The 26527-nt window shown below is 41.8% G+C and overlaps 1 long non-coding RNA gene across 1 annotated transcript; it reads left to right on the forward strand.

Annotated features, from left to right (window-relative positions):
* The first annotated feature begins 17978 nt into the window (after positions 1–17978).
* Positions 17979–19737, forward strand: LOC145424121 (uncharacterized). Its single transcript, XR_013905090.1, has 2 exons — positions 17979–18130; positions 19427–19737. It is a non-coding gene; the product is annotated as an uncharacterized LOC145424121 (long non-coding RNA).
* The last annotated feature ends 6790 nt before the right edge of the window (positions 19738–26527 follow it).

Raw genomic sequence — 26527 nt, forward strand, 5'->3', positions numbered from 1 at the left:
CGGATCGATCACAATAGTTGCCATGGCTACGGTGCAGCGTGATAGGGGAGAGGCTGAAAGGGGAAAAAAATAAAGGAGGACAGTGGACTTGAATTCACGTATATATAAGCACAACCTCGCATTAAAACAACCTTGAGTCTGAATGGAGACATGTCCAAGGGCCTGCTTTAAAGCGGTCGCAGCTCCTTTGGCTTTCATAACTTCCCGTACGTGTCGTGTGGAGCAGTGTTAAGGACAAATAACGTGTGTTTGCAGCTGTTTGGCTGCTCCAGCCTGAGTGTACTAGTTCAAACCTAATATTGCACAATACGCGTTTATGTTTCATTGCGGGCTGTGCATGACAACATCAATATGTCATCTGATATTGTTCATTATCCCAGCTGTAGCATTATCCAATTTATGCCTTCCTATGGCAGATTTCAATGCAGCCCCGTGTTATATGATGATTATGAGTGGTCTGGGCCTGGGATGCTGTCTGCATCTCATTGAGGCAGAATGAAGTGGATCAATATACCAGAGGGGGCTGAATCAGGGAGTCCTGCATATATGAGAGACAGTGTGTGTGTGTGTGTGTGTGTGTGTGTGTGTGTGTGTGTGTGTGTGTGTGTGTGTGTGTGTGTGTGTGGACAGACAGCCTTGGGAGATCAGAGTGCACAACTGCTTGCAGCCTCAAACAGCTTCTCTGTTTGGGTCTCTCACACACACCGCTGTTTTTTGGGGTTTAATTTTTTTTGCTGCATGCACAAGAGCAGACTGTGTGTGTGTGTGTGTGTGTGTGTGTGTGTGTGTGTGTGTGTGTGTGTGTGTGTGTGTGTGTGTGTGTGTGTGTGTGTATTTTTGTGTGTGTAAAACATTAAGGTGAAGCAACAATGTAATCACACAGTATATCTGCCTCCAGACTGCTTTGTTGCAAACTTCACGAGGCTATATCTCTTCAGCGGCGCAGCAGGTAAGCAGGCAGACAGACAGGCAGGAGTCGGGCTCTCACTTGCTCTCATTTAAGTGCAGATTTACAAGCTGTTTGCGACAGCAGCTTAGGTGCCTTTTCAACATGCCTAGCTGGGAGGAAGCCGCCATGTGAATACATCTGTTGTGTCATCCAAAGTGCAGCAAACAAGCTGTCAGGCATTCTGTGTTATGAAACGGAAAAATCTGAGCCCTCTAATAGCTCAGGTGCTTTGTTGGTTTGTTCTGAGAAATGGATTTGCTCTCGTTGGAGGGATATTTTTATTACGTTTGCACGCACAAACACACACACACACACGTATATAGTGCTGCTACCTCACAATTACACAATTACACTAATTTAATGCCCCATTCTCCTCTATTAATCCCGTATTCTGTCCACATTTTTATTCTTGCTTTAAATGAAGGGGCTGCCACATGCTTCACTCCAAACAAAAGCAGGGTTAGATTTATTCTTCATTTGAGGCAGTGTGGGTGGTGGTGGAGTATTTGGTGTGGAGGGTGTGGTGTGTGTGTGTGTGTGTGTGTGTGTGTGTGTGTGTGTGTGTGTGGTGGTGGTGGTGGTGGGGAGGGGGTTCATGCATGGGCATAACCCGGCCCCTGAAGGAAGGCCCCCGCTGCCAGCTGCCAGCCATAATTAAACAGCCCTGCCGTGTCTATCACTGATTATGTTTGACCTGGCTAATAAGGCGAGTGTGTGCCACCTACGTGTGGCAGGAGAGCACCGCGGCCTGCGTCACAGCGCCCATTGTCCTCTTTTAGATGAGGTTATTAGTTTGATGTATCGCCGATGCCAAAAAAATGTGTGTGTTGCTCAAACATCAGGTGCTCGGATGCTGCACCATTTGGTGCGTCACATAATAGGGAATATGAAATATCCCCACGTTTGATGGAAACTAGGTTTTTTTTATTTTTTGCTTAAAAAAAAATCTAAGAAATTGCAAACAGAAGCCAGATCTCATGTTCACAGTGTAACACAGTGTTTGTTAGTCGTGGAGTTTTAAGACAGATTGGACGTTGTTTTTCTAATGTTGCAGTAAACCCAGCACATTTCTGCTACAGCACATCAGGTCTTTTTTGGTCAGGAAGACGAAGCAAAGACTGTATATAAAAGATAGATGCAGCCACAGTGACATCACCAACTGATTTGGATTTTTGACTTCAAAAGTGGTGGATCAGACTGTGGGCATCAGCACACCCTCTGGATTTGTCGCTTGTGGAACATCATCGCACAGTCCTTTTTATTTATACCTGCCGTTAAGGTGCAGGAAGCTGCAGTTTTCTCCTAAATGATAGGTGTCCCCACTCAGACTCACCACCACATAAGTGCTGATATAGTAAAAGAAGAAGTCAAAACCACAATCAAATCCTTTTGCACAACTGCCTGAATAGCCACAAAAAGTGTGGTGCGCTGTATAATTTGACGTCCATCGAACACCATTAGAAATTGAGGATGTGTACTTATGTGTTTAACCACAAGGTAGCCACACCCCTGGTTTTTCATCAGTTATACTCTGAACAAGGGCATTAAAATAGATATTGTGCTGTGTTCAGTAAGACATAAAATTATCAGTTAAGATCACAAACAAATCAGGAAACTGTTTACTGATCAAGTCAGAAGTTGGGTTTTTGTTGTATAGATTTCTAAACATTTTGCAGCTTGAGTGACCCCTCTCTGCTGGTTGTTAAGAAGGATACAATTTTTGAGGTCTTTTTGCTCTAGCTTCCCTTTTCAGAGACAATATTCATTATTTAATCCATTCTGTGAAGCACATGTCTCCTGATGAGTGGGTGTTTGCACAAACACAACAAAGTAAACCTGGAGGCAATCGTGCCAAAGCAATGAACGCACAAAGATGGGGAACGTTAGGTTCCAGCTTCCCACTTAAGATGTGCTCTGCATTCAGAAAAAAACTTGTTATCGGATGTTTTTCTTAAACTTCAAATTCATCCCACTAGCTTTGGAACAGATCACATAATTACACTGTGAAATGTTTATTCCTACTTGGGTAAAGATCACTGTCTTCCCAAATGGCAATCCCAGGGAGGGGTATCCTTTAGTAACCGCTTTTGCCTGCATGTACACCAACATTGCAGCAATCAGTATAAATTAATAATAAGTGAATCAAAGTGCTTAATTTAATGGGGGCTATGAAAGATTAATACCTGACATTATCCAAGCTGCTGTGCTGTAAGGGGAACCACCCATGCCTGAGGTAAACCAATCACATTTCTATGAATATGACATTAGACACATTGATGTGATGTGTTCCATCAATGTCAGCCAGTCTTCACTACAGCAAGTCTGGATAGAAAGTCCACTGAGTGTGACTGGTCTATTTCTGTCTCTTTTTCCTCCCTCCCTCTCTCTCTTGGTCTAGAGGCGAAGGATCAGTTCAGGGTGGAGGAGAGCTGGTGTTTGGCCCGAGGGGGCCTTGGACACAGATTCTGTCATTGTTCCACAGCTGCCTCTCTGCCCCTCCCCTCCCTAGCCCTCTCCACTCTGTGGCCATCCTCACCTTAAGGGCGTCCCCTGCTACCCCGCCTCCCTAATGAAGAGTGACATGCGTCCAGAGGATCTGATCTAGTCTGAAACTGGGCCCTTGCCTCCTCTGTTTTGTCTCCTATTATTGACTGTGGTGGCTCATGCTGAGCTACGGTGATGAGAGAGCCATATACCCAAGAGGCATCGCTCCCAATTCGGAGGGGAGCTCAAAGGGCAGATGCAATTGTATGGAATCGTGAGGGCCTAATTGTCTTTATTCATGAGCTGTGTGATTGATATTAGTGGGAAATGAGACACTCTAATTGTCCTCTTATATGAGGAATTTCTTAAAGGCCCACACTTTGGATTATCTGTGGTTGTGTGTGTGTGTGTGTGTGTGTGTGTGTGTGTGTGTGTGTGTGTGTGTGTGTGTGTGTGTGTGTGTGTGTGTGTGTGTGTGGGTGGGTGGTATGCGTGGGTGTGTGTATACACTACTGGGTGAGATATCAAACTGACAACTCCTGAAGGGCATCTATGCAGTGGTCTCCCAACATATCACTTGAAATGATTCAGGTCGCCTTGTTGTCCTTTCTGACAGTTTCTTGCCTTTTATGACATTCAGAGAATCCAAACGCAACATTGCTGGGAAGAAACATGCAGACTCTTAATAGAAATGGCAAGCAACCTTTCTTGTTTACGTTATGTTCAGTGGCTCGTCAGTTAACACTGTAATTCTATTAGTTCTGTAGTTCTATTATAATCAACTTTAAAATTATTAAAAGCACTTCTTTGCTTACTTCCTGACAGCATACTGCAGATCCATAAGTCAAAATGGTGTAAGTGACAGTTATTATGAATAGCACCGATCAGCTTGAAAAGCAATGCACTGCTGGAAAAGCTGTGGACCTGATATTAATGTGCTGCTTTCATCCGCCAACAATTTTGTAATAAATGTACCATTTACTTCAACCAGTCTCACTCATAGCTTGTCATATGCTAACACTTGGTCAGGAACCTTTGATCTACGTGGTGACACTGGGTCTCTCCTCAGTGTCATTTTTCAACAGACCTCAGTAGTCCTATACTGACTCAAATAGATACAATGTGACCACTTGGGTGAAAGTGTAGTGTTGTCACTGTAGCTGGGCAGAAAACCATGGTAACCAAGGAAGCCAAAATGTGGAATAGAATAGTATTTATGTAGACCTTTTCTAGGCTTCTACACTACAAGTGGCATTCACTCTACAGAGCTTTGTTGTCCCGCTTTATGCCATTTAAGCACTTATCACACATATTAAAGGATACATCAAGGGCCACTTGGATGGGTGTCTTTGACAAATCCTTTGACATTTGAACTTTCCATGTGGCTACTAAACCACCAACCATTCAATTCATAGTCACACCCATTCAAGGTAACCAAGGAAATGTCAAAGCAACTTGATGCAGATCAATTAAGTTTGGCTCGTTGACGTGGTGAGGGGGTCTATTATAACTCAAATTATGACTTTTCCCTTGATCCTGAAGCTGTCTTGGTGTCTAGACCCAATTTAATGCCTAGACCTACACTTAAAAAGACACAAAGTGCCTTATTGTACACTTAGCAGCTTGTCACTGGGATAGTAACTTCTGAGGATCTTTCACTGTGCCCTTGTACCCACTTGTGGTTTGTAACTTTTCAATTTTATTTATATAGCAACAGTCACATCAAGATGCTATATACTGTAAGGTGAAGACTACAATAATAGAGAGAAAATTCCAGCAATCAAACAACCCCCTCCGAGCAAGCACTTGGTGACAGTGGGAAGGAAAAACTCCCTTTAAACAGGAAGAAACCTCAGAAATCGCTAATCCAGGGTCAGGGAGGGGCAGCCATCTGCCACAACTGGTTGGGGGTGATGGAAGGAAGACAAGATAGGACACACTGTGGAAGAGGCGCATAACTTTTTACAATTTTACAACCTAATTGTAAAATCAATATTACCATTAAAATCTAACAGAAATGATGTAAATATGAACCTTTTGGCTGCTTAGTGTTTTCAGCTTTTGCATAAAGACAAATGAACCTTAAGTAGACTGCCCGTGATTGTATAGGGAAGGTTGAAACTCAGAAATAAAATAAATAATGATGCAGAAAGTTCTTCTTGTGACATTAAAATAATAGGGTATGTAAGTGTATCCATCTGTCTACCCAGCTGACCTATCTACATACTGCACCTACCTTTTCCATCCTTCCGTGGCATAATCTAAATCCATGAGGGAAAACACCTTGACGGACTCAGGTGAGCGTAAATTATCGTGTTCGTGTGTGTTATATTGTGGGCCAACATGCATGCATACGCCAACCCACAAATAAAGATGAAAATAGGGTGTGAGTGTTTATGCACGTATGCATGAGTAGGGTGTCTGCGTGTGTGTGTGTGTGTGCGTGTGTGTGTGTGTGTGTGTGTGTGTGTGTGTGTGTGTGTGCACCCACCAGTGTAATGTGATAAGCTCCAGCAAAGCACATACCTGATGCCATTAAATGCAATTTCCCCTGTGTGTCAGCCGAGCCATTTGTCAGCTGCTAACACTGCACGCTTTATTAAAAACCTCATCCGCTTCAATTAACTGCGCTCGCAAAGCAGTTTAACTCCACTCTAATCCTGTCAAGATGTTTAAACAGGCCTTACGTACAGTAGGTACATCATTTCAAAAGATGTCAGTGAGGTTTTTGGGATTTTTTTCTGCCCCTTCACTTGTTACCTAAAGTTGGGGCTTAGCTCAGTGAGGGTGCTGATTTTTTTTCTTTTTTTCCTTTCTTATTGTGAAGCACCTCTCCCCAACAGTAAAATAAGTTTATGTAGGCCATCATCCTGCTGCTGACAAATGTGTTTGCATTTTTCCGATAAGCACATTCTGTATGCTATGTTACATACTCTCTACTTATATGCCAAATTTTAAAGCTGTTTCTGCCTGAGTAAACAGGAAAATTAAGCCTGTAACTGTAAAATCAAGCTTTAATTTTTGTGTAATAGCTGGCAGCTGTGGCCCACTATGGCTTGTCTCTTTGCTTAAGTCGGTTGTGACAGAAAGCATAGTTGTGACCAGAGTATTTGGGAACTGCAGAAAAAACAAAAAGTATATTTTTTATATGTACAATAGGATTCAAGTTACAATTACAATCACAATCTGTGCCCACTTTGCTCTGATTGGCAAGTTTGTGCTGGGCATTCATTCCTCATCTGTCGCTATCAATGTAAATAGTAGCACTAGGATTTGTTAGCATCTATAACTGTCTCTTCAGATAGAGTAGTCAATCACATCTGGTTTTCCCCCCAGCAGCAGAGTTTTGCCCCATTGAGCCACTTACTGCTAATTTTCCTCAATAAAAAGTTAGTCTGGATTTGCAGCACATTTATAGTCTCATATGTGAGAGTTTCAGAGTTTCAGAGCAGCTTAGTAAGAAATATGGAGTAAACATGGACAACACGTTCTCATCCCAAAGCGTACGCCATGTGACAAATCGTTGGTATGTTACACGTCGGGAATGAGAAATATCTGCCGAAGGATTCTTTAGGTTAGAGACAGATTGTAATTATGGCAAATAAATAATGGTTAAAATGAGATTCATATTTCAGTTCAATTTGGTTCTATTCAGTCATCCTATACTGTAAGGTAAAGACCCCAGGGTAAAGGTAAAACACTGGGATTTGAAGTATGAAGTAAAAATCGTTGTCATGCTTAACAGCGAGGTTGGACTTAATAACTAGAATCATCACACTTAGAGCAGTTTAAAAGGTTTATTGAACACTGGGGGAATGGACTTGAGGAACTGGTTAGTAAGATGTGAGAAAGGAGAGGAAAGCTTATTCCAGGTCAAGGTTGAAATGTAAATATTATTAGAAATTGAGTGAATGAAGTTGCCTTACTTAGGGAGTCTTTGGTTGACAGGCGGAATTCCAGCGGAGCAAAGTGAATAGTGGCAGGAAGTACAGGCTTGGAGTTCGTTGGGAAAATGGGTTAGTCAGAACAACTGGTGAACACAGTTTCAGAGAATGAGGAGCTGAGGAACAGATGGACTGATTGCATTGACAATGAGGGATTTTCAAAGCGTTCCAAGTGTTCAGTGCAAAAACAGTAAATAGACATAAGAGAGTGGAGAGGTTGGAGAAAGGGTGAGACTGAGGTTTTTGTACTCTTATTTAAAAATCCTACAAACATGGTGTGTGACGACTTCCTTACTCCAGATACCATTACCACATCCAAAATGTTGCAGTGAGAGTACTGTCAGGGATTTCCTGTTAAAGGGGACTTTTTCCTTAGCACTGTCACCAAGTGCTTGCTTACTGGGGGTCGTCTAATTGTTGGGGTTTTCTCTGTTCCTTGAGACAATTGTTGTAATTTTTCTCTGTGTAAACAGGAATGAATTTGAGTGAATTGCTTATATATTTTGCAACTAACGAAGGAAACAAAGTGCAGGCATTTAGGTGGGTTAGGATCAGATGTCTTGTGGAAGTAGGAAGTAGTGGGCTAGGACTGGAAAGTGAGGAAACATCAGAATTTGAAGACAGCCACTCAGTAAAACTGAAGTGGAGAACTGGAAAACATGCCAAACTTCAAAACCTTTAAAAATGTTGACTTGAAACCTGCTCCTCGTTTTAACCCTGAAGTCAAGTCCTTTTTTCACATTAGGGCCTTGAAGGCAACAAAATGAAAATCCCATTGCAAAAAAGAACCTAGTCTGAAGGGCTAAAACTGCATCCCCCAAGGATACCACACATGCTCTTCTGCTTTCTTCCACTCTCGTCAGTGCACACAAACACACATGCTCACACACGGTCATGCCAGCAGGGAGGTGATGGTTAGCATGGTGCTGTCACCAGGGGATCCTGGGTGGGGTTTGCAGGAAAGGGAGAGGTGTAAATTGGGTGAACGCTGGGTGCAAAGCATTCTGAGTGAAGACTTGGTACTCTTCCTCTTGATGCTTTGTCACTCACACACCCCATGAGATACAGGTGGTGGGTAAGGTGAAGAGAAAGGGGAGAAGGAGGAGGGGCAGCTTGGCTCAGCTGTCTGTTGTATATTATGTTTGTATCAGGACTGTGAGCTCTACTGTGTCTTTCACGGCTGCTCTTTCTTTAACCTGTTTACGGACTTTCTTTGCTGTCCAACACGCTATGAAACACTTGATTGGATTTCGAACACTAGAGCAGAAAAACAAGGTGTGAGCCAGACAGAGGGAATTGGACGCAGTGGAAAAAGATGGGATTGTGATGGCGTTGACCACAAGCAAACAGGTTTATCCCGTAATTTCATATCTATCCACTTGACGTTGATGAAATTTGAAAGTGTAATCAGCGAAACGAAAGCTAAAGACGAGCAGGTGTGACTTGCCTTTGATCATAACGGAGACCAATTGCAATTAGGCCCGAAATGGCTTGACGGCAGCATCGGGGGGCTGTTTGCAGATTATGTATTTTTAATCACAGTTGTTAGCATCTGTGATAGATGCCCATTTTGCTCTCACCAGTGTGTGATGGCATACGTCATGTTTGTTACCTGTTATCAACGCATGTAATCTGTCGATGAACTGCATGAAAAGGTGTACATTCTGAGCGCTACATGAAAACCATAAATGGCTTTGACATACACCTCCACTTGGGTTTAATAGGAGAAACAGATAAGCTCTCAGCTAATGAGAGAAAAGCAGTCCTGTGATTAAATATTAAGGTACAGAACAGAAATGCATTTAAAGCTGCATTAAAATATTTTGGTCACTTGAAATAAAAACTGCACACTCAGTCTTGACTTTCATATCTTTTATATTTGAGTCCTGAAACAGCTTTTTTCGATCTCAAAGTTCTGTCTCATAGCTTCAGACATTTTCACATAACATGTGCTCTTTGGCCAGTTTATTTGTACTTGTTCAGCCGCTGGTTAATGCAAATATCAAATAAGCCATTGGTAACAAGTAATAAGTCACATGCCTAAATGCAATGAGTTGTATTTAGGCATGCAGGCATGATCAAGATGACTGGCTGAAGCTCAAACCAAGCATCAAAATGAGAAAAAGGGGGCTTTATGGGACTTTTCACACTTGGTTGTTTGTACTGGATAGGTTGGTCTTAGTATTTCAGAAACTTTAGATTGACTGGGATTTTCCTGCAGAAGCATATTTAAGGTTTACAAACATCGGCCTGAGCAAGAGAAAATGTCCAGCAAACAGAAGTTCTCTTGTCCAAAAAGCCTCATCAATGCCAGAGGTCAGAGGAGAAGGGCCAGACTAGTTAGAGACCCAGTAATTCATTTTTGTGCACTGTAGTACACATTTAGTTTTTGCTTGTAGCTCTCATACTCTACTTGCCACTCATCTAAGTCCTGATGTTTCTTAGAGAGGACAACAGTACCTTTAAAATGATATCACATGTGTGGGGGTGTGGCCTTGCCAATTGTTTTTTTCCCACCTTTTCAAAATGGCTGGCATGCCCACAAGCACATTTTATGGAAGAAAGAAAGGTAAGCATGATATTTACATTTAAAATGTTTTTTAAAATCAGATTTTGATTAATTTTCAAAAATAAACATCTAGTAAATAATTTGAGGGGTTTTTAAGAATTAAGCTTATTTAGTTTCACAGAGGAAATGACTAATTTATTAATGTGTACTTTAGTGCACGTCGGGACTTTGTACTTATATTTATTTCACTTTTTCCTAGTAGACAACTCTTTGACAAAGGCAGAGAAAATTCTTAACAGAATCATTGAGGGAGATTCAAACATAGATTTTTCAGAAGATGAGAGTCATGTTAGCCAGATAGGAGAGGGTGAGAACCCAGGAGGAGCCACACGAAGATTATCAAGATGCAGTGGCAGATGTAATAGAGAAAGACACAGGGCCACCTGAAATCTGTCGTCCTATCTGGTCCAAAACCAACATGTAGGAGAATCTGGAATTTTTGATTTTGAGTTAAAAATAAAATATGGGTAAAATGCAGAAATGTTTTCCAGTAAAGTAAAAAAAACAAGAGTCGCAATTATAGCTGAATCCATGACACCTGATTGTTTCTACAAGATCACGTCTTTGCTGAAAGTTGTCACTGATCTCAATGTGTGAAAAGAACTCACAGTATCTGGAGTTCAAGCTCCTCTTGGCTGAGAAACCAGGGACAAACATGTGAAAAAGACCTGAATAATACCAGTGATGAAGAGTTCTCTCCAAAAATCAAGAAAAGGAGGCCCCAACCAGATGAGAGTGTAACAAAATATGGTTCACTCCACTTGCCTGAAATGGTTAACAGTCCAAGGCATTTCATTTGTAGAATGGTTGGGTGCAACAGTAAAACATATGTGAGATGTGGGAAGTGCCAAATGTTCCTTTGTGTCTCCAAATAAAAAAAATCACAGTACTTCCTCAGATATCATACATGAATTGACTTTTGTGAAATAGAAAGCCCAGTGCAATCACTTGTTCCTGAACCAATGGCTTACAGCTAGTGAAGTGTCAGTGACTTCTAAGTTGACCCATGATCTACATTTTTATGATATTGTTATATAAATAAGTTTTAATATCCTGCTTACAAAAATTTCAGTGGCGCATTTAATTTTCTTAAATAACTCTTGAATTTTGTTAGTTTCACATTCGTGATCAATGAACTCCCCTTGTGCACTGTAGTGCACATGTTGTAAAATTTAAATAAAATTAGTTAAAAATAATTTTGTTTTTGTAATGTGTTTTTTACCATCCCAACACTTGATTTATCTGAAAAAAATCACAATCAAAATACTTTTTCCCCCTGGGTCTCAGGAGGTTAAAACCAAGGTTACAGTAGGAATTAAAAAAAAATCAGTAGACACAATTAAGGTGTGCAGAAGAGCAACATGTCAAACCTTAATTCAGTTTTATTTATATAACGCCAAATCACAACAACAGTCGCCTCAAGGCGCTTTATATTGTACAGTCGATCGTACAATAATAGATACAGAAAAAACCCCAACAATCATATGACCCCCTATGAGCAAGCACTTTGGCGACAGTGGGAAGGAAAAACTCCCTTTTAACAGGAAGAAACCTCTGGCAGAACCAGGCTCAGGGAGGGGCGGGGCCATCTGCTGCGACTGGTTGTGGTGAGGTAGGCAGAGACACTGAGCTGGAAAGGATGTGCAGGATAGACAGAGATGGAAATGTAAGAGAAGAGAGTATGAGCGAGAGTATGATGAGAAGGTGGAAGGAGTACTTTGATGAGTTGATGAATTAATTTAATGACAAAGAAAGGAGGACAGTGAATTAGGGTGGCCAAAGGGTTGGCAAGGAGAAGAGGGCAGCTATGAAGAGGATGCAGAGTGGAAAGGCAGTTGGTCCAGATGATATACCTGTGGTGATATGGAGATGGCTAGGAGAGAGGGCAATGGACCTTTTGAAAAGATTGTTTAGCACAATATTGGAGGGTGAGAGGAGTCCTGGTACTGATGTGCATAGTTGTAGTAACTACAGAGAGATAAAGTTGATGAGCAATACCATGAAGCTATGGGAAAGAGCTGCCGAAGGCAGAGGCGACAATAAGTGAGCAGCGAGATGGTTTTATGCCAAGAAAGAGCACTACAGATGCAATGTTTGATTTAAGAGTGTTAATATAGAAGTATAGAGAAGGTCAGAAGGAACTTCACTCTGTCTGTTGGACCTCTTGGGGCAATCATGGCTCAAGAGTTGGGTGTTCGTCTTGTAATCGGAAGGTTACCGGTTCAAGCCCCGGCTTGGACAGTCTCGGTTGTTGTGTCCTTGGGCAAGACACTTCACCTGCCGCCTACTGGTGTTGGCCAGAGGGGCCGATGGCGCAATATGGCAGCCTCGCTTCTGTTAGTCTGCCTCAGGGCAGCTGTGGCTACAACTGTAGCTTGCCTTCACCAGTGCGTGAATGAATAGTGGTATTGTAAAGCGCTTTGAGGGGTCCTGAAAAGTGCTATATAAATGCAATCCATTATTATTATTACCTGTTGTACTGTATGAGTCCGAGTGTCACATAATCATGTAGGGGTGGTGCAGGACATGTAAGAGGACAGTGAGACAGTGATGAGGTGTGCGGTGGGAGTGACAGATGGGTTCAAAGTGAGGGTGGGATTACATTAGGGATAAATTCTGAGCCATTTCTTGCAGTGGTGATGGACAAGTTAACAGATGAGGTCAAGCAGGAGTCTCCCTGGACCATGTTGGTTTCAGAAGACATTATGATCTGTACCAAGAAGATCTGTGGAAGAGATCCTGGAGAGGTGACGGTATGCACAGGAAAGAAGTGAAATGAAAGGTACTGGAAGCATGAAAAAAGGTGTGGTGAAGTGCGATGAGTGTCAGGGGTGATTTGTGACAGAAGGCTAGCAGCAAAAGTGAAAGAGAGGATTTAGAAGATGGTAGTGAAACTTGGGGTGATGTATGTTTTGGAAATGCTGACCCTAAGAAAAAAGACTGGAGGCAGAGCTGGAGGTGGCAGGACTGAAGATGTTAAACTTTTCACTGGGAGTGATGACGACAGATTAGAAAGAATACATCAGTGCGACAGTTCAGTTTCATGTTTGGAGACAGAGTTTGAGATGGTTTGGACACAGACACGTGCAGAATATGTGTTGAATATGGAGCTGCCAGGCAGGAGGAAAAGAGGAAAACTGCAGAGAAGATTCATGGATGTAGTGAAGGAGGACATGCAGAAGGTTGGCATTGACTGAGGGGGATGCTAGGGATAGGGTGAGCTGTGGCAACCCCTAAAGGGAGCAGCCATAAGAAGAATGAAACATAAATATTCCATATTTACAAAGACCAAAGGCTGTATTTGTCAGGTGTGTGTGTGTGTTTGTGTGTGTGGCCCCTAACTCGACCATGTGCTAACCCCACACAGCTGCAGAGTCCCCTTGAGGGTTTGTCACACAGGCAACAGAGGAAGGGCGGAGAAGGTGGGGTGGGGGGTGGTGTGTGTGTGTGGACTCATTTCCATGCCGCACTGTTCTGGCAAAGACATTGTACACCGCTGTGATTGTGCGTCTCTAGTGCTATTGCTCAATCTTTTTAGGCCTGTCAGTTAGTGTTTTCATCAGATAATTCTCTAGGCGCCAAGGTTGGAAAGGTCAATGTGTACTTCACTGTGGCAAATGTGTTTATTTGTGTGTGGCATTGCATGTATACAGGAGATAGAAGAAGAGACTAGGGGACTGTTTAGAGGGAATTAACAAGAGCATAATCTGATTGTTTTCTTTATGCTAGACATCAAATGGAGTTGCAGAGAATACAAATTAATTTAGTCTCTGCTCAGATACCTTAGCTGAATTTTATTCAGCTGTATTATCGTAGCACTTGTCACTCTTGTAAAACTACAAGTGTTTTCTGCACACTTATAGCAGACATACGACAGCTCATAGTCCAGCCTGAAAACAGTAATGGAGAAACCAAGGAGTCTCAGGTTCCTCAAATATCCCTGTCAATCACACACCGTTTCCTCTGAGTGCGTTTTCTATCTGTCAAGGGTCATAGAGAGTGAGGATGAGCCCCGTCTCTCCCTCCCTACTGCTGCTTCTCCATCTCCTCCACCTCCATCCCTCCCTCCCCTCCTTCTCCTTAGAGGTGTATCTCTACCTTGTGCATCACGTCTGGGCATGACCTGTTGCTAGGTAACTCTGGGTCACAGCTGCACACTATGGCAGACCCTTTTTTTATTTATCAGTGAGTTATGTGGGAGACGGGGGCTGTAATTTATTAGTTTGATATTGGCCAGGCTGCGCAAGTTTGGGATTGTAAAAAGAAGAGACGGCCTATAGCTCATCAAAATGCTCATTCTGATCCTGGGCCTCCTTTCGCTGAAGAGATTCACAACAGAGGGGATCACAACATTATAAATTCATCTGCTTTTTACTAAGAAAATCAAGCATCTCCAACAACAAAGCCAATAGTAATGCACTTTCCATGCTGGTAATTGAACAGATGTGGTCAGAGCTTAGAGGACCGAGGAAAAGGAATTCATCTCAGTACAGTATGTGACTGATTCATGTCCAAGGATGAAGTGGCTGCAGACAAATAGCGTTATCCAGCTTTGTAGTACCTCCAGGGTAAATTTATGCAGAGCTTGCATCAGACTGATTAAGTTAACACATTTGTGTGAACCAATGATTTTGATAGAAATAAAAGCTAAAAATATGATAAATGTCTGATCTGATTTCAAATGCACGGTTTCATTTAGATGTATTTTGGTTTGCTATATAGGGAACTCTGCTTCTTTGCTTTCGATAAAGTTGCCGCCGCTCTCATATCTGTGAGGTGAACGCAAAGCTGGAGCAGCAGCTGGTTAGCTTCGCTTAGCATAAGAGCTGGAAACAGATGGCTTATGTAGTGTAATAAAAGGTTATCAGCCATAAAGAAGATATAAAGATTATATATCAAAAGATCAACATCTATGGCATTAACTGGAAATATTACTAATATAATAGATCGAGCACAATGTAGCGTTTTCATTGACCTAAAGAGAAGCTTTAGAGACAATTAATCATGAAATCCTTTGACACTGGAGCACTATGACATTAGTGGAGTGGTGTTGGAATGGGTCAAGAGTTCTTTGAGAAGCAAACAAAAATTTGTGAAAATGTTAATATCAATCAAAAATGCCCGGACACTGTTTTTGGAGTACCTCAGGGATTAGTATCAGGACCAAATTTGTTTATCCTGTTCATTAGTGATATATATGAAATATCTGATATATCACAGTTTAATTCATTTGTAGATGATACAAATATCTTTTTGTGCTGGAAAAAAATTCACGACAGCTTTTGGAAATTCACACAAGAAATGATTGAGTTGAGAACATGTTTGATGGAACCAAGTTTGAAGAAAACTAAATTTGGCGGTATTGGTACATACAAAACTTCACTTCGACAATTATGTAAACTTGATTAAAAAAGAGCAATCGGGAAACTTAATGGTCAAACATCAGTTAAAACCTTTTGCATTTCTGTTTGTGGATTAAAAGCTGTGGAACAATGAGCCTACAGCAGCGGTCCCCAACCCCCCGGGCCTCGGATCGGTACCGGTCCGTGAGTCGTTTGGTACCGGGCCGCGAGAGTTGAGGCTCAGGTGTGAAATGTATGGTTTTCAGGGTTTTTAGCGGTTTTCAGCGTTATTTTGTTATCGTCTTTATATATATATGTATATGCATATATATGTGGGTATACATGTATTTGTAATTGTATATATGGGTTTGTTTGTTTTATATGGCAGAAATAAAAGGTTATCATCATTATCATCATCATTAAAATTTTATAGGTGGCAGCCATCAACTGGAACAATAGTAACCATTAATATTATTACTGCTAGCTAATCACTAGCATAGGGCAAAAACACCAGAATGTCACTGCAAGGAAACCATAACTGCTTGTTTTTACTCATAAATTCTAAGTAATATGTACATACTGAAAGAGATCTTGGTGTTTCCACTGGTGCGATTGATGTTTCTAATTAGAATTAAAAATGGCGGGAATATTCTAACTAAAGTAAGCTAACCGGCGGCTAGCAGAACTGTTAGCAGTATAAATATTTTTGTTTCACTCTGAGAAAGAAAGCTTGTTCACTTAAATATACCAACATATTTCCATAAAATGGAAGATAGTTATTTTCCATTTTAAACATATTTTTTGTGGGAAAACAATTTAAAATTTTTGGAAGTTTAATGACCCGAGAGAGATTTGTAGATACCGGCAAAATGCGTAAGGTGAGACATTTCCCTAGGATTATTACTACTCCTTAAAATTTATCAGAATAAAAATTTCTACATTTTGCCGTAAAATGGCTCTCATATTAATTTATACTATATAAAATAAAATTCTACATTTCTTTTCTTTCTTTTTGTAGTTGAAATAAACAGATACATGGAAATAACTCAGCCCCTAAACTAAAATATGGCTTGTAAAATTTTAGAACAGACTGCTACCATGTGAAAGTTTGACAGTTTTTGCAACACTTCAGTATGATATTAATTTGTGATGCATCTGCTGCTGTTGACTCAGCCACATCTCTCTCTTTGCCCTGATGAAAGCTCAGCATTGCATCCCAGGTCTCACCCACAAAGCTTTTGTTAAATTCCTCTCCCTAATGTGCGTGTGATGAATATTTTTCAGATGCTTCCTTCAGGCCATAGCTGATCAAAACAAATGCACCTGCACTTTTTTTCCCTCCTTGCAACTGCAACTCCCCCAGGACTGGTAAAAATTGACTCCCTGGCTTCCTCCACCAGGCAATTACGTGCCATCTGTTCCCATCTTGGTTGTTCCAGCTCGTTTTGTTTCTGCGATTGTTCGTCTAATATCATAGGCCTGAAAGTGTTAGAGAGGATGGTGGGGTGGGGGGTGGGGGTAAGAGTGGAGGGGGGCACAAAAATGAGGAGTGGCATGAAGAGGAATTAATCGAATCTAACAGTCGAACCAGATCTTCCCCTCTGAAAGGAGATAGTCCCACTAGAATGAGGACAATTACCATATTCATCACCTAATATTGCCTGCTGTATGCAAAGTGGAGAAGAAGAGTGTGATATGACTTTCTTGACCATCTTTCTAATTCCATCTGTGGAAGCTTACAGGCTTGTCTTTTAATTGTTTGTTTGCAACAAGTCCATGTTGTACCTGCTTTGCTGTGGCGCTGCCATTTGTTGGAGAGTGCTAATAATAACCCATTAACTTCCCTGTCATATAACCCACTGATAAATCTATATGTGTGGTTGTTATGCTGCCATGCTGAATCACAATATTGTTTTGTTACAGTAACTATTGGGCCCATTACTCTCTGCCACACACACGGGCTGGTAGCGGCGTGTAGATTTAATTGCGGTGATGTTGCAGGCGAGGCGGCAGCTGGATTGGAGAGTTTTAACAGTGATATCAATAACGGAGCGCTACCTTAGGCCGATATTATTTTCCATCTCTCTTGGCAGAGCGGAAGATAGAAATAATCAGTCACAACACCAGCCAGGCAGCCTGTAGGACCCCGTCTGACATCCAGCAACACTGATGGCTTAGGACCCATCTGTGTCCAGGGGGCAACGCTCAGTGTGTGTGTTTGAGTGTGTCGCTGACGATAATTGGTGAGAAGATGCCGGATCCTATAAGAAGCGTGAATCTGTTACTGTGCTGAAAGGCTCATACAGTAAAAACCTTAACTGTGTTAATCAGTGGATATCAAACCTCTTTCGTACCATCTTAAACAAGTATCCAGTGCTTGCTTTGGCAAACCAACATTTTACGCTACAGTTTTTAGATATCAAATGAAAAGAAAGGAAAAGAAAAGAGACAGCAAAAATAGCTTGACAATAAAATATTTTGAAAAAACGAGTGACAAAAAAAGAAGATGGAAATTATCTGCAAGCAGCTGAGGACAAATTCAAGCACAATATCATTCCAGTATCTCCTTAACCTTCTTCTGTAAATTGTTACCTCTGAGAGGTTTCGAGTCTCCTCCCACAGAACCGGTGAGATCATTTGGTTTTTAATAACGGTAATTAGATAAGCAAAATCCCATAATGCAACTGAATATCGACAGGCAGCTGTTGAACATACGTGGTTTGAACCTTGTTGACAGCAGCAACAAACCCTGTAGGTTTACTGTTATTTTAAATTCATGTGCGCAGTTTCTTTTCCAAAGTGGCCACCCTGGTTGGAATGGCAGCTTTAAAAAAATAGGAAGGTAAGTGTGAGTCTTTAATTGGTTGCAAATCTGTTAAAAATGTGAGCTTCCTGTGGAGAGATGCTGATAAGATTGACCGACAGACAAATCTGTAAAATGCTATATGATGGGAAATTTTCATAGCTCAAGTTATTTAATATGAAAATATACACAACTAAGAAGTATTTTCCTCTAATTAAATTACTTTATGAAAATGATTTAATCTTTATTTATATAGTAAAGTATCTTTAAGTTGTGTGTGAAACGAAATATAGCTGTGGGGTGAACCCCTGGGAGTTTTGGCTCCTTGTTCAGTTGGTGAGAAAGTAAGTCTTGACACTCAGCCTGAATGATAACCTCTTTCTATAGAATAAAATACATTGCTTTCTTAGAGCTGTTTAATTTGGCATTAAACAGCTCTAAGGAAGAACAAATTCTATTAACTTGCATGGCAGTCTCCCCTTCGATTCTTTATATTTGCTGACATCTAGTGGTTCAAACTTGAAATGGATGTGTAGAACAAGCGTCAATGGAGAACTTCGCTCTCAGACTGCTGCCAACGTGTGATTTCTAGGATATTTAAAAGTAGAATGGGAGGCAGAGCCATTGGCTTTCAGGCCCCTCTTCTGTGGAGTCAGCTCCCAGTAAATAAACATGCTTTTCTTTTCTGTTTCATATTTCATATGCTGGTTTGCCTGCAATAATGCCAAATAATAAGCTACTCCGTCAACATGACGTGATTCTATAGCATCACACATTACGATGTTTTATCTAATTGTCTATGACCTCAGCGCATTCGAAATACACTAAAAGCCTATTAAGAGAGATATGAATTTATTTAGAACTCACCGGAAAGAAAATGATGCGAGCAAACCAACAAAAAATTGGGGATGGCAGAGAACTCGATATCCGCTCATCTGACCGCTGCAATCCAAGCCTGACATCTTCGTTTAGTAATATCGGATACATGAAATCCCTCCCGTTGCCTCCAGGAGGGGAAACGATTAAAAGTGAGCCCATTTTCCAGCTTCTTGCCTTCCCTATCGTGTGATCTAACGTTGCAACCGACAACACAGCACGTACGAACCATAGCTGACGCTTCCGTGTACTTTCTTTGGCCTACTGTCATGGCGAGAGGGGGCGTGGCCCAGCTCCCGTGACATCACGCTCCAAAGCCCTATAAACCTAAGCTGCTGCAGAGTTCCCATGATGCACTGAGTGTTTCTTCTTCTCTCATCTTTTTTCACTCACTTTGTGTTTATGCATCAGTCTGCATTTAATTATTAGTTCTTATTCATCTCTGGCTCTCTTCCACAGAGTGTCATTTGTCCTGTCTTCCTCCCCTCATCCCCAACCGGTCTCGGCAGATGGCCCCACCCCTCCCTGATCCTGGTTCTGCCGGAGGTTTCGTCCTGTTAAAAGGGAGTTTTTCCTTCCCACTGTCGACATTTGCTTGCGCATTTCGGGTCATATGATTGTTGGGTTTTTCTCTGCATCAGGTCCTTAGTTTACAATATGAAGTACCTCGATTTTGTGATTTGGCTTTATATAAATGAATTGAACTGAAATGTACCGAATTAGTACATTGCTGTATTTTCATTAAATTAAAAAACTGATGGCTTATAATATACAGTGTTTGTGTTTCTAAACCTAGCGAAAGTTTGCTGATATAACACACCGAATAGTTAAGTTACATTAAAATTATTAGTAGTATTATTAGAGACAGCTATATGCCTATTGTGTATTTCGTTTATCTAGTTTAGGAGCCAGAGTCCAATCAAAGTGAGTTCTAATGTGACATAAAATAATCCATCCATCCATCCATCCATCCATTCGCTTCCACTTATCCTTTTCAGGGTTGCGGGAGCCTATCCCAGCTGTCATAGGGCGAGAGGCGGGGTACACTCTGGACAGGTCGCCAGTCTGTTGCAGGGCTATCACACAGGGACAGACAACCATTCGCACTCACATTCACACCTAGTGGCAATTTGGATTATCCAATTAACCTATCCCCACAAGCTGCATGTCTTTGGATGGTGGGAGGAAGCCGCAATACCTGGAGAGAACCCACGCAAACACGGGGAGAACATGCAAACTCCACACAGAAAGACCCCGGCCTGGTGGAATTGAACTCAGGACCTTCTTGCTGTGTGGCAACAGTGCTAACCACCTTGCCACCGTGCTGCCCATTTTGATATAAAATAATCAAAATTAAAAATCCATCTGTAATTATATAATTGCTGATGGATTTTATTATTCAAATATTTACAAAATAATAAGGAGTAAGTCTGTGAAAAAAACTTTTTACTTGATTGATTTTTGAATGGGAATTCATTCTTGAAAAGCAGTCATCCTCAGGATGTTTGTAGATCTTCATCCTCACCTGCTAAAGTCTGCCTCAGATCAGCAGGTATTTAATGAGAGACATTTGTCATGAGCAGACAGATGATGGCAGATGATTTCTGCAGCATCTTTCTGTGGGAGAATATGTATCATCACAAATGTACCAGCAGGATCAAAATGACAAAAACATAATACACATTACATTTGTTTCAGAATAGTTCTGTGCTCCATCAATCTCATCGTCTTGGGGTGGGGTGAAGTTTTTATGTCTCATGTCGCTGATAGGGTGCTTGAATGCGAATATACTCCGGATTAAGTTTGAAGGTACACCCTCTTAGCTATCGTTTACATATATCATGCATAAACTGTTTTTGCTTTTTCCCCCCTCATAAATTTTTCAGCTCCCCAAAATGATCTACATTTTCAAAGAAGTTAAAATTATTATCCCTTACTGTAATTCAATAACACAACAATGCAGCCTGTGAAATATGCAAGGACAAAAAAAAGGGAGGGGAGAAAGATTGGGGGTGAGGGTGAGTGGGGAGGAGGGAAGGAGTAGAGGCTGCAGGTCAGAGCAGAGTGAGGAGCAGAAGGAGCAGTGCACACCTTGGTCACAGGTAGGACCTCCTTAGCATTGCTACTTTTAAGACAAAAAGGTATACATTGTTCTGTATATTCACCTTTAAAATGCTGGTATGCTATATAAATACCAAAAATGCAAATGATGGCTTTTAGGGACAATTTGCGACTCACAGATTTCTTTCAACCAACTGCGGGACATGCGAGTTTCAAAGAGGTGTTTAGCTGTGCTGAGCTTTACACTCCGTAACACTTTCTGAATAGCTCTCTTGTTTAGTTTGGATATGCAGTAACGCTCATGACCGTACTGCATAATCTTTTCAATTATGAATGGTATCATTTATTTTACACTCAGTGGAGGGCGTTTGGTAACTTAGCAACTACTGCCTCTCATTCAACATTAAAGTGGGGTAACATGAGAAGTCAGTGTCTTCTCTCCAGATAAGTGACAGGGATTTGTTACTGAATGTAACCTACAATTTCCTTAACTTTAACCGACAGATTAATTCATAAACCGTGCATCTTTTAACCCATGTGTGCATAAACTGTAGTTTGATTAAACTTGTGTTTATGTGTTCCGTGATTTCCTGCATCTGAGTTCTGTTTAAAATAATGTTTCAATTGACCTAAAAATGTACAACAAATCACTCATGGAAAATCTTAAACATAAAAGAACCCATAGTAAATAGATTTTATCCATTCAAAACAGGAGTTCACATCTTTCCTTTGGGGCCTTATTGTGAACCTGCACAGGTAAACTGATACCACCCCTTTCATCCTCGCAAAAGCTTTTTTGTTTGTTCCAAGGGAGCACAGAACTGCCTACCCAGGTCTACACTAACATATACAGTACATGCTCCTACCAACAAATGCCAGCTCCGAATATGATCCCTTTATAAATGGCCATAAAACGCATAGGCTTGCTGAAAGCACTGACCTTCTCTCACATACTTTGTGTCAGAGTTGAAAGACAGAGTTCAGTTTCAATGCTTTAAGCAGATAAGCGTGGCTGTTTCCATCAAGAGCGACAATGGGGCACCTGTGCTGCTTTCAGAAAAAATATTTGAGGCTAAGATTTCACGATGAGTAACATCAAGAGAAACAACTTGGCAAGCATAAACCAATGTGTTTTGCCTGGACTCCATGTGTAATGAGGATTTAATAATAATTTGAAGTGAGAAAAAGCAGTAGATTATAAAATAAGATATACTTGAGCCAACTGTCGATTAGCATCCTGTTAGAGACATTTATTGTCTTCACCAAACTCTTCCAACAGAGTTAAAGTCTGATTACAACACTGACCTCAGAGAAATGGAACAGTGGTTACCTGAGAGTATTTTGGAGTCCCGTGAGAAACTGGATATTGTGTGGGATAGATAAAGTTGCAATGAAAGAGACTCTGTGTCCCAGTTTTAAAACAGCAACAGATAGGCCATGTGGTTTTTCACAGGGCGGACTGTGGCATTCATTAATAAAACACCACAGACTGTGTTGATGAGACCCAAGACATCTCAGTGACATACCATACTTAATTTTGCTTCAGATCTACTTAGCTTTTATATTGACCTGCCACTGGATGAACATCTTATTTTGAATTCTACCTCCACATGTCTTACATTTTTTAATGCGTTCAAATACTACAAAAGTCTGTGTATTTTCTATTTACATGAATAATCTTTTAATTCTTTACAGAAACATAAAGGAGTAAAAAGTAAAAAGAGGACTACTGAAATCTGTCCAGCACAATGTTAATGAGGTCTCACTCAGAAAGAAGAGCCCTTCCTGGGTTCTCAGCCCTGCTGACACATAGCACTCCAAAACTGAAAGATGTGACTTTCCCACCTCCACTTTCTCAAACCCCACGGGAGTCCATCTTTACTCCCATATCTCTTACTTCACCACCTCCATGGGTAACACAGGCTCTTTCCAATCTGGAGCGAGGAGAACAAGAACTTTTAAATCTCAGGGAGCAACAGCAGGCCGAAGTAGAGGAGGTGAACCGCGAATTGGACAGCGCTGCAATTGAAGCTCAGCGAGAGGAGCGTCGCCTTCTTGAAAAGGTTGAGCAAGATCACAGAGAAGCCCAACGGCACCTCAGTCAAGTGAAGAGGGAAAATGCTGCTGCGGTGAGAGTTGTGCAGTCACTTGTTGATCAGCAACTCAGAAAAATTGGTCAGCTGAGGGAACAGATACAAAGATGGGGGAGTACAGCTGGAGAATCCAATAGAAATCAACTGCAAAGAGGGGTGGCAGAGATCATCCAGCCATGGGAAATCTCTCTAACACTTAAAAGAGTCAGTTTTTTACCAAGTCCTCAGTCCAAATCTTTAATCTTAGGGGAAGTTGATGTTCGTGAGCAAGGTATGACCTACCACATTGGTGTCTGTAGTGCTCAAGGACAAAAGTGTGCCTTGCACTCAGGAGATTTGAAATTTTTGAACCTTTCCCCTCTAGAAATTAGAAAGGAACCTCAACCAAACAGAACTGGCCAAAGGTATAGTCCAGAGGAGAGCATGAAGATAAATAGTGGGAACGTGCGTATTGTCCGGAAACTACGTCTGTCAAGTTCTACAGAGAATGAGGAAGACTTAAAATCACCGAACTCTCCCATATCAAGACGCCGTGGTGTATCCGAGTCTTCCCAAGATGAAATGGAATCCATGTTTTCAGACACACAAGGGCAAGACCTTTTCCTTGCTGTCCAACCTGTCTCCAGTCAAGGAGAATCTGAAGGTGATGACTCTGACAGCAGACCAAAGGGACCAAAGAGACGCAATACAGTGAAAGGTAAAAGAAAGCAAAAGTCTCTTGTCTTGGTGTCATGTAAGGAGCCATCCTGTCCTCCTGAAGAAACTGATACAGCAACATCTCCAAAGACTAGGCACAAATGTTCACTCTCCAGGCACAGTCTTGTAGATGTTTCTACAAGGCATCTTTCTCTTTCCCAACAAAGCCTTTCACAGAAATCTTCATTGGACAATGGAAGCCCACCATCCCCAGCCAACAGTGAGGATTTCTGCTACACCTATACTGTGAATACTCCAGTAAATGGATCGCTTAGGCAAGAGCACTGTCGATCAGTATCCACAGCTGACCTCTATGGTAAACTCCGTCCTTTAATTAGTGATGACAAGACTGAGAGCAGTGGAATCAGAAAGGTCAACAGAATGTGTCTTGTCTCTGAAACCTCAACTTTTGAGCAAGGCCAAGGAAACTCCCCAGAATTTGAAGGGAACACAAGCCGTGATGAACAGCAGTCCACAGCCACGACTCAAGTTACACAGGGTTTGAGTTCAAATCGTGTGAGCAGATCTCTGTCAATGTCAACCATTGAAGGTGACAAATTCCACAGAGCCAGTGAAACACAGCAGGATATGGAAGAGGGAGCTGTGTCTGGTCTGAAGGGGCTGGGGGAAAGAGCTGGTGGTTCAACTGCCCTAGACTCGGCTTATCTAGTCAAACAGTTTGGAAAACAAGGATCAGGCCGTACTGACTTCAACCTGCCAAGTGGTATCCACGCAACTGTCAAAGGGCAGCTATTTGTGGTGGATTGTGGTAATGCCAGAATTCAAGTCACAGATCTCCAGAAGAATGTTGTACAACAGGTGTCTCCTTCAGGACCTGAAAGGTCATCCCGCATCTGCAACTACTTTGATGTGGCTGTGAATTCAAAGGGCCTCATAGCCCTGACTTGTGCTGCTGAACGAGCTGTGCTGGTGTTCAGTCGTCATGGACGGCTGCTGCAAACATTTGGAGGCACTGCAATCGGTTCTACCACTGAAGAGTTAGATGCTCCAAGAGGGGTCACTGTTAACCGTCAAGATGAGTTTTTAGTTGCTGATATCAAGCGCGGCACTTTAACTGGCTTAAAGCTGGATCCCAAAACAGGGGCCAGGTTAGAGCGCACAGTGGTGACAGGGTACCACAGACCCTACTTGGTTGCAGCTTGTCTCACCACTGGGCTCATGGCAATATCAGAAAGAGGCAATGAAACTGGGCGTGTCCCATGCATTCGAGTCCTGGAGCCAGGCTGGAACACTATCCGAATACTGGGAGTGTGTTCTGGCCTGGGGCCAGTCCTGACCTGTCCATGGGGCCTCTGTATCGACAGTGATGGGGATGTATTGGTGACAGATTGGGGTAAACAGCACCACCGTGTTCTTATCTACCCATCCAAGGGAGTTGGCTGGCCTCTGGTGACTGACAACCTAAGTAGCCCAAGAGGTCTAGCCCTTCTCCCTGATGGCCACATGGTAGTGTCAGACAGCATGAATCACTGCATCAAGATCTACCAGTACAAATAAATGCGGTGCATGGTAAAGACTGAGATGCAACAAAATAGAGATACAGTAAGGGTGAAAAGTTTTAGAACACCCCAATTTTTCCAATTTTTTATTGAAAACTATGCAGTTTTATGTCTCATTGCACTCTGAAATGAAAGCATGTATTTTAAACTTCTGACTGATCAATGTAGCCACATTTGGCAGATATAACAGCTGAACACACACCCGTGGCATTCACTCTACAACAGAGATCAAATATTCTTCAGAAAGTTCTTCCCATATCGGTTGCACAAGTTCCCATAAATGTAGCACTTGTAGGTTGCTTTGCTTTCACTCTTCTGTCCGGCTCGATGGGCTTAAGTCTGGAGACTGTGCCGGTCACTCCATGTTTTCAAGCTTACCATCTTGTTCTTTTTTTCCTGAGGTAGTTCTGGCATAGCTCGGACCTGTGTTTTGGGTAATTAATTTGCTGTAGGATAAAACCCTGACTGACTAGGAGGATAACAGAGGGTATTGCATGGCGCTGCAGAATGCTGTGTTAGCTGTTTTGTTTCAGGGTGCCTCTCACTCTGTACAAGTCAAATCAAACTTCAAGTCATCACACTTCCTCCTCCATGTTTGACAGTTGATGCCACACATTGTAGAGCCATCCTTTCACCTACTCGAAGGCATAATACCTTTTTCCAGTCTTCAGTAGTCCAGTGGCGATGTCTCATGGCCCAGGCAAGCCTCTTTGTCTTATTCTGACGTCTTAGCGATGGCTTTCTTCCTGCAGCTTGTCCTGTCAAACCTGCAGCTTGAAGTCTTCTCACAGTTGAAACTGAGACTTGCTTACAACAACCACTATTGAGCTGTGCTTGAAGCTGTTGTCCTGTGAGCCGCCTGTAACACGAACTGTGAAATCTCAGAAACTTGTCCTCTGATTCAGTTGTGGCTTTGGGTCTACCAGACCTTTTCCTGTCAGAGTTTGCCCAAGTTTCATTGCCTTTTGATGGTGAAAGAAACTGTACTCACTGACACCTTAACTTTCTTTGCAATTTCTCTTTAGGAAAGACTTACATTTTTAAGTGTTATGATGGTCTGTCTCTCTTCCATTGTTAATTGCCTCTTTCTTTCTTTCTTTCTTTCTTTCTTTCTTTCTTTCTTTCTTTCTTTCTTTCTTTCTTTCTTTCTTTCTTTCTTTCTTTCTTTCTTTCTTTCTTTCTTTCTTTCT

This window comes from Astatotilapia calliptera, chromosome 23, assembly GCF_964374335.1.
Source record: "Astatotilapia calliptera chromosome 23, fAstCal68.1, whole genome shotgun sequence".
Lineage (NCBI taxonomy): Eukaryota > Metazoa > Chordata > Actinopteri > Cichliformes > Cichlidae > Astatotilapia > Astatotilapia calliptera.